Here is a 13,551-nt window from a genome sequence, read left to right as displayed (position 1 = left end):
CAGCAGAGGAGAGAAGGGAGAAGAGAAGAGAGCAGCAGTGGAGAGAAGAGAGCAGCAGCGGAGCAACGCTAGGAGAAGCAGCTCGAGCAGAGGGGCAGCCGGAGAGGATCAACGTGAGCAGCAGCTGCGCTCAATTTCCTTCAGGTAAGTTCTTAGATTACGTAGTTAATTAGTAATTGTAATTAGATTTTTCTTAGTCCATTCAGAAGTATATTAGTCCCTTCGTAAGTATATTGTTAAATTCATTCAAGTACATTTGATTAATTATATTATTTTGATAAATTAGAGTATTTAGATTATTTGTTTAGTTGGGTTATATGAATTTTATTAGTAAGTGTGATTAGATTCTTTACTTAATTTAATAACATGAATTTACGTGATTTAATCAAGGTAATTAGTTTTATTAAAGTAATTTGATTATTTCAATTAACTTGATTAATTATTTTAATCACTTAGGTTTAGTAGAACCGTAGAAGATAGTGTCTAGTAGCAACAAAGATGCATATTAGTTGTATATTAGTACTTATTCACAATAGTTGTATATTAGTACTTACATATTGTTTAATTAATATATTAATTCGATATTTAATATTTGTTCTTTCATTTAAATTCAATATTGATGATTTAATTAGCATAGTTACTTACTTAAATATTTAGTAATGTTAAGTATTGCACAATTTAATTAGTATTATTTTTTACTTATTATTTATTACATGTACATTTGTTTAGGCGATACGGTATGACTTTCCATATTTATTATGGAGAATGTCCCATAGTTTTGCACGGGAGACTCGTAATAATTCAGAACTGCCAGCACATAGAGAGTTCAGTTGAGGTACCTATTGATCTAGATGGTCTAAAATCACATGTTATGTGCCTTTTGCGTGTGAACCAGCAGTCCCATACTGTTGTCCTAGAGGGTGTACGGCCACGGCTTGTTCCAAACAGCTCGGTCGTTGTCCATACATTGTTCGAGATGAGTAGGAACAACGCATGGGCTTTGTACTCACGCAAGGCATTGGAGGAGAACTTTGATATGGGGGTGTACGTAAACATAGTGTCACGACTGGTGCAAGGTGATGCAGTGACTACTGTGGAAGGCTCAGGCCAGCAGGTGATGCATGAAGAGGATGGAGGGCATGTCGGGGTGGGCAGTTCCAGTAGAGGGGGAGCTAGAGTGGACCCTTCTGAGGTCGATGCAGGATGCATGGATAATGAAGCCGGTGGTAGCGGGGATGAAGAAGCTGCTGACAATGATGACCCGGTCCCGGCGATCCAGTACTTTCGTGGTACTGGGCTCCTGGATTGTGTCGTCGTTGAGTATAACACCTTATCTAACTGGGGATACCAGAATAGTGACATTCAGGTCGGGCAACAGTTTCGTAACAGAGGGGAGGTCATCCACTTTATTAGCAACTATGCTGTAATAACAAGAAAGGACCACAAGTGCGCCCGGTCTAACCCTACGGAGTATGAGGTAAGGTGTACCAAGCACCCGAATTGCCCTTACTTCGTACGAGCACATCAGCCGAAATATGAGAACTATTTTGTAATCAGTAGACACACCCCACATACATGCAGCGAAGAGGCTATTAGGAATGTGAGTCACGCCGTTGATGCGAGGTTCGTAGCCCAACTCCCCATCACCCTTATTGGCACGGAAATTTGTTTGTCGCCAAAATCGATTATGGGGGAGGTGCACACTAAGACTGGCATGCTTATCAATTACCACACCGCGTGGCGAGCGAAGCAGAAGGCGTTGAAGATGCTGTTTGGAAGCTTCGAAGAGTCATACAACTATGCTCCGAGGCTGCTGCAGAAGATTGCCATAACGAATCCAGGGACTCAGTGGGCCATGGCAGATGAGCCGATCAGGCTAGATGATGGGTCATATAGCACCACTGACCGATACCTCATTAGGTTATTCTGGTCCTTTGGACAATGCATCGAAGCATTCAGGCATTGCAGACCGGTTGTATGCGTGGATACCACATTTCTGAGCGGCAAGTTCCATGGTACCCTTATGATAGCAATGGCGGTGGATGCAAATAATCAGATCATTCCTCTCGCCTTTGCAATGGTTGAGAGTGAAAACAATGATAGTTGGCTGTGGTTCCTCACCTTGGTGAGGACACGTGTCGTGGGAAATAGGGAACGAGTTTGCGTCATCTCAGACCGCAACAAGGGCCTTCTGCATGCGTTGGACGTGCTGCATGATAGCACAAACTGCTCCATTGCATGGCCTGATGTGGAGAGAAGATGGTGCATGCGACACTTGGGCGCGAACCTGTACACAAGGTACCGCAGCAAGTCGCTTGTAAAGAGATTCAAAGGGCTATGTCTTCAGAACCAGCAAACAAAGTTCAACGAGATATGGAGAGAGTTAAATGAGACCACTCGCAAGATGATGGCAGACCAGCAAGCAGGGGAGGATCATCTACGGACGCAAATGGTTGGGGGCCAAACTATCGTTAGTCGTTCACGTGGTATGTTTAGCTAGTGGATAGCAGGGAAGCCGGCGGAGCGTTGGGCCCTAATCCATGACACTCATGGTGCCAGGTTAGCGCATAGAATTGTAATGATTATATTGTACCGATTCTTATGCAAATAGTCGTTCTAAAATTATTGTATCCCATGTTAGGTACACCATCATGACAACGAACATAGCGGAGGCATTCAACAATGTCCTAAAGGGAGTACGAGGCCTCCCGTTGTGTGCCATTATTGAGCTCACATTCTACAGAATGGCGGACTACTTTCGAGACCATGGTAATGCTGCTATGAAGTGCAGCACACGGTTCGCACCTAAGGTGGAGCAAATCATATCCAGAAGGAGGAGCAAGGCACACTTTCATCGGTCGAGGATCTACGACCTGGCCAACAATGACTTTGAGGTCATGTGCCACCGTAGGTATGCTTCAGAGTATAGCGCAGGGGACACCGTGCAGCAATGTCAACTTGGGCCTAACGAGGTGAAGTGCACATGCAATAAGCCAAAACTGCACCATATCCCGTGCTCGCATGTCTTAACCGCTTGCAGGGACATAGGTGGTAATGACGGATCACAGTACGTATCACCATACTTCACGATCGATGCATTGAGGAGTATATGGCTTCTAAAGATGCGGTCCTTTAACATCGGAACCAACTATAAAGCGATCGAGGGGCCTAAGTGGGTACCTTATCCATGAGCACGACGCACAGATCCTGGAAGGCCTAGATCTACGAGGCTGCAAGGTGACATGGATGAAGCAGATGCTGTTGGTGGCCTACGCAGGTGCAAACTTTGCAAACAACCTGGCCATGACAGGAGGACTTGCCCGACCCGTCAGTAAACTATCAGGCCACTATCAAACTGAACTGTATTAGAGTTTTTGCATTTTATTTTGTTCTTAGAAGCTATCCGCAGAAATGGTTTGTATTGTAAAATGTTATTCACCTGTTAGTTGTACTACTTATTTTGTATTATGTGGTTGGCATTGTACCCCTTTAGACAAGAAGTGACCACACGGCTCTGCTTTAACTATGAAATGACAACACCTCTAGCAACAACTATTGTATTGTTAATGTAATTTTATTTATTTATTTTCTGTTTCTTAAATATTCATGGATCCGTGTTTTGATGCAGAGACAGAGCGTTACAGTCAGTGATCAATAAATCTATGGCGGGATCCTCTAGTACAGGCTTTTCATGGACACCTTCAACAATCGCTATAGCACTTAATGCCTCCTTACAGGTTGTGCGTGAAGGAAATGATGATCCCTTAAAGGAGAACAACATAATCCAAGCCGTGGCCAAATCATACAAGACCCATATGTTCTAGGTTAACCGCTCCGCTCCAATGTGTAACCACCGAGAACCTTAGGGCCCTCTTGTATCACCGGCATCAAATGTATCTCAGGGTGCGCGAACTGGCCGACCATCCTTCTGTGATAGGTTTCTCTAGGAGGCACAGAATGATACTGATGTCGCCGGACCAGTATGCATCCCATATTCAGGTTCGTCATTTTCTATTTGGTCACCCTACTTATCTTATTTCCATTGATTCGAATGCTCCTCTTCTGCGTCAGGCGTTCCCGGAAGACGAACAGTTGATCAACAAAGAAATCTCACACTTCTTGGCGATGTATATGCTCTTCGGCGGGGGTGTGATGCCTGGTTCGCGTAGAAGACGACGACAGTCAGTGAACCTAAGGGGTACAGTGGCGACCTCTACGAATCATCCAGATAATGACGAGGATGAAGACGATGATGATTTCATGCCCCCAATGCCTAGACGTTCTAGCAGCAATACAGGAGAAGATTCTAGGAACACTGCAAGAGGACGTTCACACACAACATCGAGATGCCATACAACCGATAGGGAAATAGGACGTGGTATCACCGTGATACCTCAAGATGATGACGACGACGACGATTTCATGCCACAACGACCCCGCCCTCCGAGGCTTCCATCTTCGGAGGACACTGATGACCCTGAAAATGATGATGGATTTGCTTGTACTTATTTTTACAACTTCCCAGAACCACCTCGGAGACGACAACCATCTTACCCGGATAACTTTTACCATCACACCTGGAATTCTTACGCTAATTTGCGTCGCCACTTTCCTTCGCCCTGAGCATCTATTGTAACCCTGTATATTTTCTTTCCTTAAGGCATGTTAGGTTTAGCAGCGGCATGTTATTATGTTCTTTAGGCGTATCATACATGCTAATGTTTGTTGTTGTCTGCTCTTTATGTGTAGGGTCTATTCGCGCTAAGATGAAAAACCCCATGTTACATGTAATCTTCATCATCGTATGTAACCTCTGTACCGGGTTTCATGCTACTTATGCTTTACAACTACTATTGTTACCTCTGTACTGAGAATTTATTACATTAACAATACAGTGAATAAGACATAATAGGGATGACCTCGACATTAAAGTCAATAATACATGTGTCATGAAAAATTGCACTGGCTACTCAACGGTGACGACGCCTCACACAATCCCCAGGAGTGTAAGCGTCTGGCGGGTGTGTGGCTCTCATCCCAGCAGCCTGCGCAGGCCCCTGCCTCGCGTTCCCTTGCTCGTCATCATCATCTTCCTGCCCTGTGGGAACCCCACCGAACATGTATCCCGCCCCGCTAACTCGGCCCTGCATGTACCATGCCAAAGGATCCTCGTGCGGAAGTGTGGACGGCCCTAGAACGTGCTCCGATGGAGTCCAGTGTGCCGAAGGCTCGCCATGCTGGTACCAATGTGAACTTCCAGGTTCATCGAGATCTTGGGAGGACTGTCCGCCAAGTAGATCAGTGAAGGTGGCGGTCGCATGCATTGCAGCAGTCCAGTCAAAAGCATTAGTGTCGCTCCAGCAAGGGGTCTGCTGCGTGCAGTCAACGACGTCCTCCTGATGAGTAGATGCTGCAGCCGGAGGTGTCATCGTAGCCGAAGGTGCTAGTGAACCCAGCGTAAACTGCTCGGGCGCAGGAGGCTGCGTGCACTCCTCGGCCTCAGCACCAGAACATGAGACATGACGCGCCGAAGCTGAAGATGTATGTCGTGATTGTGACCGGACGGGTTCCTTACGGGCACTGGATGAGTGCTTGCTGTGGGAGGCACGGGACGGGTCCATGGCAGGTTGGTCGTACCCCCTCCATTGCGGGGCACACCCACCTAGACCACGTATAGCGTTTAGGAAGCGGGATCCTCTAGTCCTCATGTACTCCCGGAGAGGGTTACGATCCCTCCGCGATGATGACCCGCTTGGTTCCCCCACAAGCTTGATCCGCTTGCGTATGCATCTCATACGCCTCTTCAGTCTGTACAAGATGAGGGACATGTCAGTAATACAGAGATTTTTCAAAGAAAACCATTATAAGTAACGCATCACTTACCACAACATGAAGTAGGCGGACACGATCCTCGGGGAAGGGTCTGGGGCCCGGCTGTACAGGTCCGCTGAGTAAGGTTGCACGCGTGTGCGGATGGTACCAAGCAAGGTAGTCCCAGTACATGGCCTCGTCATATTATCCAGCAGTAATGATGACATCCACCGCAGCTGACTCCGTCCACCTCCGTATGTAGTCGGCATTCTTGGATGCCCAGTTCTGCGTGCCTCCGCCCCCCTTTGAGCTCCTCCTGTACGTGACATAAACAGTTATAATTTGTTAATATGGATAACCAATGTACTAAGGCAACATACAATAACACACTTACTCGTGCGCCCGTCCGGCGTCTCGTGGTGGTGGTACTGGCACCACCTGTCGATACCCGAACTGCCTCTGTACATGTTCTGGAGAATATACTTCCACGCGGTTCATGTACAACAAGAAGCATGTGGTCAACCATAAGTCTGTGTCACGGCTACAAGAGGATGCGAGGAGTCCACCATCTACAATTTCTTTTACTCGTGCCATACGCCATGGATCCCACTCCACTAGATCAGCGCTGAGGACGTCCAGGTCACTGATCACCCGGGAGTAGTTACCATGGTCTTGCTGCTGACTCCATCTTAGCCTGGCATGAATCCACCGATACCCCATCGTTGGCCTTATGTCATCTGCAATGCCATCGGAGATGTGGACTGGGTAGTAGCACTTGAGCACCCAAGGTCTGGAAACCGGGAGGTACTCCTAACTCCATAGCTGTCAGAGGTGTAGGCACCCTGTAATAGTTGCCTTCCTCTTTATTCGCTGGGTTGCATCACACAAACCTCTGTAGGTTGCAGCCAATACTGCAGATCCCCAACTGTAAGATGTAGGCTCATAAGGATGTGACGCGAGGTGGGCTGCTAACCATACAATATGGGGAACGACATAATCGCCTGCCGTGTTGCAGAACATGATGCCTCCGAGCAGGATGTACAAGTACACCTCATAGTGCTGCATAAGTGTAGCCTCGTCCGCATTTAGTGGGCATGGACTGAACTGTGGCAGCCCATGAACCCAGGACATGGAGAGGCCAGCATCCTTCCCGTCGTATTGCACACCAAACCTATAAGATGCAGATGGTCAATGAAGCTTTAATAGCACTATAATATTTGAAGTGCATTACATAACAAATAATTACCTATCCGCAACATAACCCTTCCACTGCTCCCTTGCGGGTCGCGAAACTATTAACGGGGCGTCCCTGATTGGCAGCCCGGTCAGCATGGCCACGTCCCTCAATGTTACAGCCATCTCGCCAAAAGGAAAGTGGAACGTGTGCGTCTCAAGACGCCACCGGTCGACGAGACCTGTGAGCAGTGCCTCATCAATCGCCGGCAGAGGTGTCCTACCACCGCCCGCCATGGGAGCTTCGGCCATCATGAGAACGAAAGGTAGTAGTCCTGCCCGTGCGAGTGGCTCGTGGAATCGATGGTCTAACTCCTTAATCTTGTGAACACTCCGGGCTCGCAACGGACCCAACTGCAAGAGGTATCCAATACATGTACAGAGTTAGTTCGAAATTATCGTGGCAATGAAATAGCACATGTAAACGTGGTACCTGCTGTCCTGTGAATATCATCCTTCCCCTATGGTTATCGTCATACCGCTGCTGAAGAAGCTCGGGAAGACCACCATGAGCCATGATAATGATTTAAGGCTTCATGGTTCAACAAATAGGTGAACAACAAATTAGAATATATTACAAGCTTCATGATATTGTATCTGCTAAACAAAGGTACACGTAATTTTTTCTAATTTTACCGGATAATGACATTCATATAATTATACTAAGGACACAATCTAATTACAATGCTGAAAGAAATTCATGATATCAAACTAATTAAATAATCTAATTATATAGACTAATCAAATTCATATAATCAAACTAAGCATTGTAATTAATTAATCTAAGTACTCTAATTTATCAAATAATTTAATTCATATAATCTAATTAAATAAACTAAGTACTCTAATTAAATAATCTAAGTAATCTAATAACGTAATTAAATAATCTAATTTGTATAATCTAAGTACTCTAATTAAATAAACTAAGTACTCTAATTAAATAATCTAAGTAATCTAATAACGTAATTAAATAATCTAATTTGGTATAATCTAATTAAATAATCTAAGTAATCTAATAACGTAATTAAATGATCTAATTGTATAATCTAAGTACTCTAATTAAAAAAATCTAAGTACTCTAATAACGTAATTAAATAATCTAATTTATATAATCAAAGTACTCTAATTTATCAAATTAATATAATTAAATAAATGTAATTGAACGGATTAAACAATCTACTTCCGAAAGAACTAATCTACTTCGAAACGGACTAACCAAATAAGCTAATTACTCTAAATACTATTACTAACCTAAGTATTAAATAGGTAATCTAAGAACTAACCGGTACGAAAGTGAGTGCTCTCGAAGTATTAAACTGGTGCTGCTGCTGCTCGCGTTGCTCCTCTTCTGCTACTTTCTATACTCGAGCTACTGCTCCTCTACTGATGCTCCTCGCGTTCCTCCTCTGCTGCTCCCTTCTCTTCTCACTTCTCTGCTCTGCTGCTGCTCTCTCTGGTGCTCCCTTCTCCTCTAGCGACCTCAATTTATTCAGCAGCACCGACACCTCTCCGCGTGCGGCGCCAAAACAAAGATGAGCACATGCATGAATAATTCACCAGCCGAAAGCATAGTAAAAAACGTCAAAATCAGAGTTAGTATGCAAAAGTTAGGCCTGTTTTACCGAAGGCACTTCGGATCACCTATCAAATTGCAATCGTTGACATGATATTCTGAAATTCATAAAATATTTGTACAAATTTGGCATGAGATATTCTAAAATTCATAAAATCTTATATGTGAATCAACAATTCGATGAATTCAATATCAAACATTTAAGTAATCAATAATTCGGTAAAAATAGTCATTAGTGACAAGTCATAACTGTGACCCTGTCACTTATAACAAGTCATAAGTGATGGGTCACAGTTATGACCCATCAATGATGATCCTCGGGAAAAAGGTTAAAAGGATAAAATATCTTGCTTCCTTCAGAATGCACGCGAGGGTGAGGTGGCAAGGCAGCTATGTGCGCGAGGGTATGTCGCTGGTTCAATCCTCACGTAATGCAGAGTATAAAAACATTATGAAAAATAGTAAGTGGTATGTGGTGATGGCCCCTGCGTGGGACGGCTCGGAGGAAAAATATTTTTTTGACTTTTTTCGGATCCAAAAATATGAAAATTGTTCATCAGGGACAAGTTATAAGTGATAGGTAAAGATTACGATCCGTCGCTTATGATCTCATTGGTGATGGGTTCTAACCCATCACTTATGACTAGTCATAAGCGACGCGTTCGGGGTGACGGTGCGGAATGTATCACCCATGAGATTATCATCCGTCACTTATGTTCTTTTTTCACGTAGTGGTTTCAAGTATGGCAAAGAAAAGAAAACTGGTTGATCGACCACCAAATGATTAAGTTGAAACTGATCCTCTCCTACACATGATTACAAGAGAAGCTTCCAAAAAGGTTATGGATGAGGCTGGACCTTCTGAAAATCCCAAGAGAAAAACTAACCAGAGAAGAAATATTTTGGGGAAAAGTAGAGGCGGGAAAGATGTAAAGAACAACAAGCAGCAGAAGAAGAAGCTTGATGACAAAACAAAGAGGCCAAAAGGAAGAATGAACTAGGTATATGCAATTTCCAATTTTTTTCATAGCAACTTCTTTTGTGTGTGTAGTAACAACTTGTGTTTCTCTTTACTAGCAGTTTATGTGTTTTGTTTCCTATGTTTTACAGACATTTCATACCTATGTAAATATTTTTTAAATCAATGTTCTTACTTGAACACGTTATTAGGAAAAAGGGATCACCAAGTAAAACGATGGCAATCACTGAGGATTGGGATGATGACCAATACAATTTGATAGAGGCGTTGGGTTCGGAGGGCTTCTTCTCATCAAATGCGCTCATGTACCTAAGATGTCAACGTGACTTGTTAGCATATTCAATGTCAATACTTCAGAGTTGGTCGTGCCTTTTAGAGGCAGTATAAAAATGGATGATGATGGTGTTTATAGGATTTTGTGACCCAGGGGGCATAAGTCCATTGCTTAAAAGAAGAAGAGTTATGACCCCACATTCACACAGTTTTATGAGGCAGTTGGGAAAAAGGATGTACAGAAAGCTCCCAAGTTCACTGAGGTAGAAGCATCGTTCAGTAAGGAGGGAAAGGTTAAGAAGGATGAGGACTGGTTGCATCATTGGTTGTTATTTGCTATTAGCTCCCAGTTGTGTGCAATACAAAGCGAGAAGCATTGTGTCCGAGCATACCACGTGATTTCAATAATAGGAGAAATTGAACAGTATAAATGGTGTCGTTTGGTGGTTGAACAAATAACTAAGGGGATTAATTAAATATTTCACGGAAGGGAAGAAGAAATCAGCATGAGGCTGCCAATTCTTTCTAGTTGTATGTCTCCGAACCACTTCTATTACAAACTGCTCAATAGCATCTTGTGCAAATTAGATTCTGTATATAGACTATTAGGCGGTAGTATCTTATGTGGATACTGTGTAACATCTATGTGGATACTATGTAACAATTTGTATCAAGTAATTTTTGGTACCAAATTTAGTGAGTAATTCGATAGCAACTTCAATGAAAATAATGATGATGTATCAACTCTTAGTTAATATTTATATGTGGATGATATGTACAAAATTAAAAAGAGTTAGCAACTTCAGTGAATATTTGGTAACAATCTAAGTGGTTACTATGTAGCAACACTACTACAGAAACCCTAATCAGGGACCACTTGTTAGTGCCAGTTTTGCCAGCATCGGCATAAGACATCACTGCCGGTTCGTAACCACCAACAGCCAAAAACCTGATAAGTCTGTTGGAACTGGTAGTGATAACACTTCTTACTGCCGATTCATACCATGAATGGGTACTGGTACATCACTACTGTCTCGTGGCATCAACTGGCAGTGATATAAACTTTTATCATTGCCAGTTGATGTCACAAGCTAGTAGTGATAGGGGACCACTACTATAGAATTGGTTTTATATATTGGTCCATCATTGCAGTTCGTAATATGCTAGTAATGATGGGGTATCACTGCCGATTCGTGAGCCACGCCAGAAGAATCAGCTATCATAACTTATGAATCGGCAATGATAAGGGTCATCACTGCCGGCTGATGGCTTGAGCCTGCAATGATGTCTAGCTCCATCAATTTCATATTTGTTTCAAATTAATTTGTATTTTTTTTGTATTTTGTGCATTTATATGCCTGCATTTAAGAGACCAGAAAGTTCATGGAGGAGGAGGAGGAGGAGGAGCCTGAAACTCAAGACTTGAGCAGGACCACCTCGAGGACTTGAGCAGAGGCAAGTCTCAATCTGTTTTTCTCATTGATCATATTGAACCCAGATATTTTTATCACCACAATCCGTAGCAGCCATTTTTCATCAGATAATTGCATGAAGTATTACTTATCGACATAATTTGAATTGTTGATCTAGTTATGACCTATCTTAGATTAGCCAGCTCGATTGCTTCTAACTTGGATATAACCTTGGTAACCCTAGGACATTTGTCTCAGCAATTCTAGTTACGTTATGACGAACACCTTGTTCCTAGCATGCTTAGGACAGTGTACTTTACTGTTATTTCATACTTAATCATAATTTGCTTTGCGAAATGTGTGAAGCTCGGTACTTTAGTGTTCTGTGAGTTGTTGGGATGGGAAGACTTATTGGATAATGATAATAATAGAGAACGAACCTATTAGAGCTATGGCAAATCAGGGTTCCCGCAGAGAATGTCTTGGGAGTTTAAGCGCTACTTGTGTGGCAGGTTTAGTGTGGAGATATTTACTTTGGCTCAATTAAGGACCGAATTGGTGTGACATCCTACCTAGTCTTCACCGTACAACCACACGACTCTGTATGTGGCAGGGCTTAGTCTAAGTCCCACTATTTAGTCTACTGGCCGTCTATAGGTAGGAGTGCAACGGGAGACAATGGAGTAGATGTAGGCTTGTCGACTCAGTTGGAGGCCTAGTTTAGGTCAGGAACCCCTGGTTAGTTCCCGTAGACGGCTAGTGGAATGATGCTGTGGTGGGTAATGACTTTGTTGAGTGGCACTGCCATGACAGTGGTTGGTTGCCAAGCTCAACTTATGGATAAACCATACCACTCTGTAGAGGTAAAACTATTCAAATAGCCATGTCCACAGTCATGGACAAACTATGGTTCAGTCATAACAACTAGCATGGGCTGCGTGTATTTCCATGGAGTGTGAGTGGGCAAGGTGTGCCCGTTTTTAGAAATAGGTTCGGCAGTTTGCGAGGCTTACGAATAGTCTTGGTCGCGTCCACACCTTAGTTGCATGTGGAAGTGGCATGTCATCATGCTGTTTCTATTGTGCTCTCTAATGATGTGGATTCTATTAATCGCATGAACCCTTTATGTATTATTAGGATGGTGGGTCTATTTCACCACTCCCCTCATTGTATGACTGTAATATCATCTGTTATAAGACTTGTATTCAATAGTGACTGATCCAAGGACTAGTATAATAAAGTTTTAAGCACCGGGATGACTCGGGGCACTTCACAGAGGTTGTGCACTTTACGCACAAGTCATGATTATCTATTGTGCTCGTACAATCAAACACTTACACACTTCTGAGTTGTGCGGCTAGGAAATCATTACAAGGCCTTTACAATACCCCTCTCAGCACATTCATACCCGCTAAGGTTTCACGACCGTGGGAATACACCTCATCAATGGAAGCCCCTCTTGCGCCAATTGAAACCCTAGAAGTACACCCTTCCATTTCATACAACCAAATTGCCTACATAATGCTGAGAGTAAAGCAAATTAATCGGCTAGGCCTATCCTATACCAGGTTTATGGTTGTACTATTAACTCAGAAAGATCACTCCATAAACCGGTTCTTAGATTTGAACAAGACTTCCACAAAACCCAACAATACAACCTATATTGGTCTCATCTAACTACTTGCTCAAATCATAATTCCATGGTGTTACAAAAATTATACCATCATCTTTTATCATAGTTGCATAGGACCATGATCATATTTAGTTGAGCCAGTATCATGATCGCCATTCCATAGCAAGGCTAAGCATCATCTACCCTTCCATAATCAAAACCATAACCATGACCATAAGGATGATAAAGGAAGACTAGGGTAAAATCTAACTCTTGAGATTCCCAGCAATATTATTAGCATGCATGTTTGCAAAACAAAATATTTTAAAAACCAAGATCAGTATGGTCAAGAAGACAACTTGCATTCACAAAACTCAGTTGGGTCTTAAAAGTAATGTCCTGAAGTCCTTTGAGCTCATTCGGAATGTCTACTCCTAAATTTAAGTAAAAAAGCAACATATTAACACCAAGATCCAAAACGAACCAAATAGAACATAACAATCATCATCACACACATAGTCACATTTTTCTGGAAAAATTGGCAAATGAATGGGACAAATTAGAGCTACGGTTGACAACTTACGACTTTTGAAAGATTATAACGGGCCACAAGAATTAACTACATATGAAGTTAGCTAATTAGTATTTTTCTAGAATG

At 42.9% G+C, this 13,551-nt stretch overlaps 1 long non-coding RNA gene across 1 annotated transcript; it reads right to left on the bottom strand.

Annotated features, from left to right (window-relative positions):
* Positions 1-4,779: 4,779 nt before the first annotated feature.
* Positions 4,780-8,430, bottom strand: LOC133917540 (uncharacterized). Its single transcript, XR_009909695.1, has 6 exons — positions 8,328-8,430; positions 7,524-7,576; positions 7,058-7,398; positions 6,206-6,982; positions 5,884-6,127; positions 4,780-5,808 (listed from the first exon to the last, which is right to left on the bottom strand). It is a non-coding gene; the product is annotated as an uncharacterized LOC133917540 (long non-coding RNA).
* Positions 8,431-13,551: the final 5,121 nt, after the last annotated feature.

Source organism: Phragmites australis, chromosome 5 (genome assembly GCF_958298935.1).
Source record: "Phragmites australis chromosome 5, lpPhrAust1.1, whole genome shotgun sequence".
Taxonomy (NCBI): domain Eukaryota; kingdom Viridiplantae; phylum Streptophyta; class Magnoliopsida; order Poales; family Poaceae; genus Phragmites; species Phragmites australis.
Note: the sequence above shows the minus strand (reverse complement) of the source record. Positions and strands in the feature narration are given on the sequence as shown.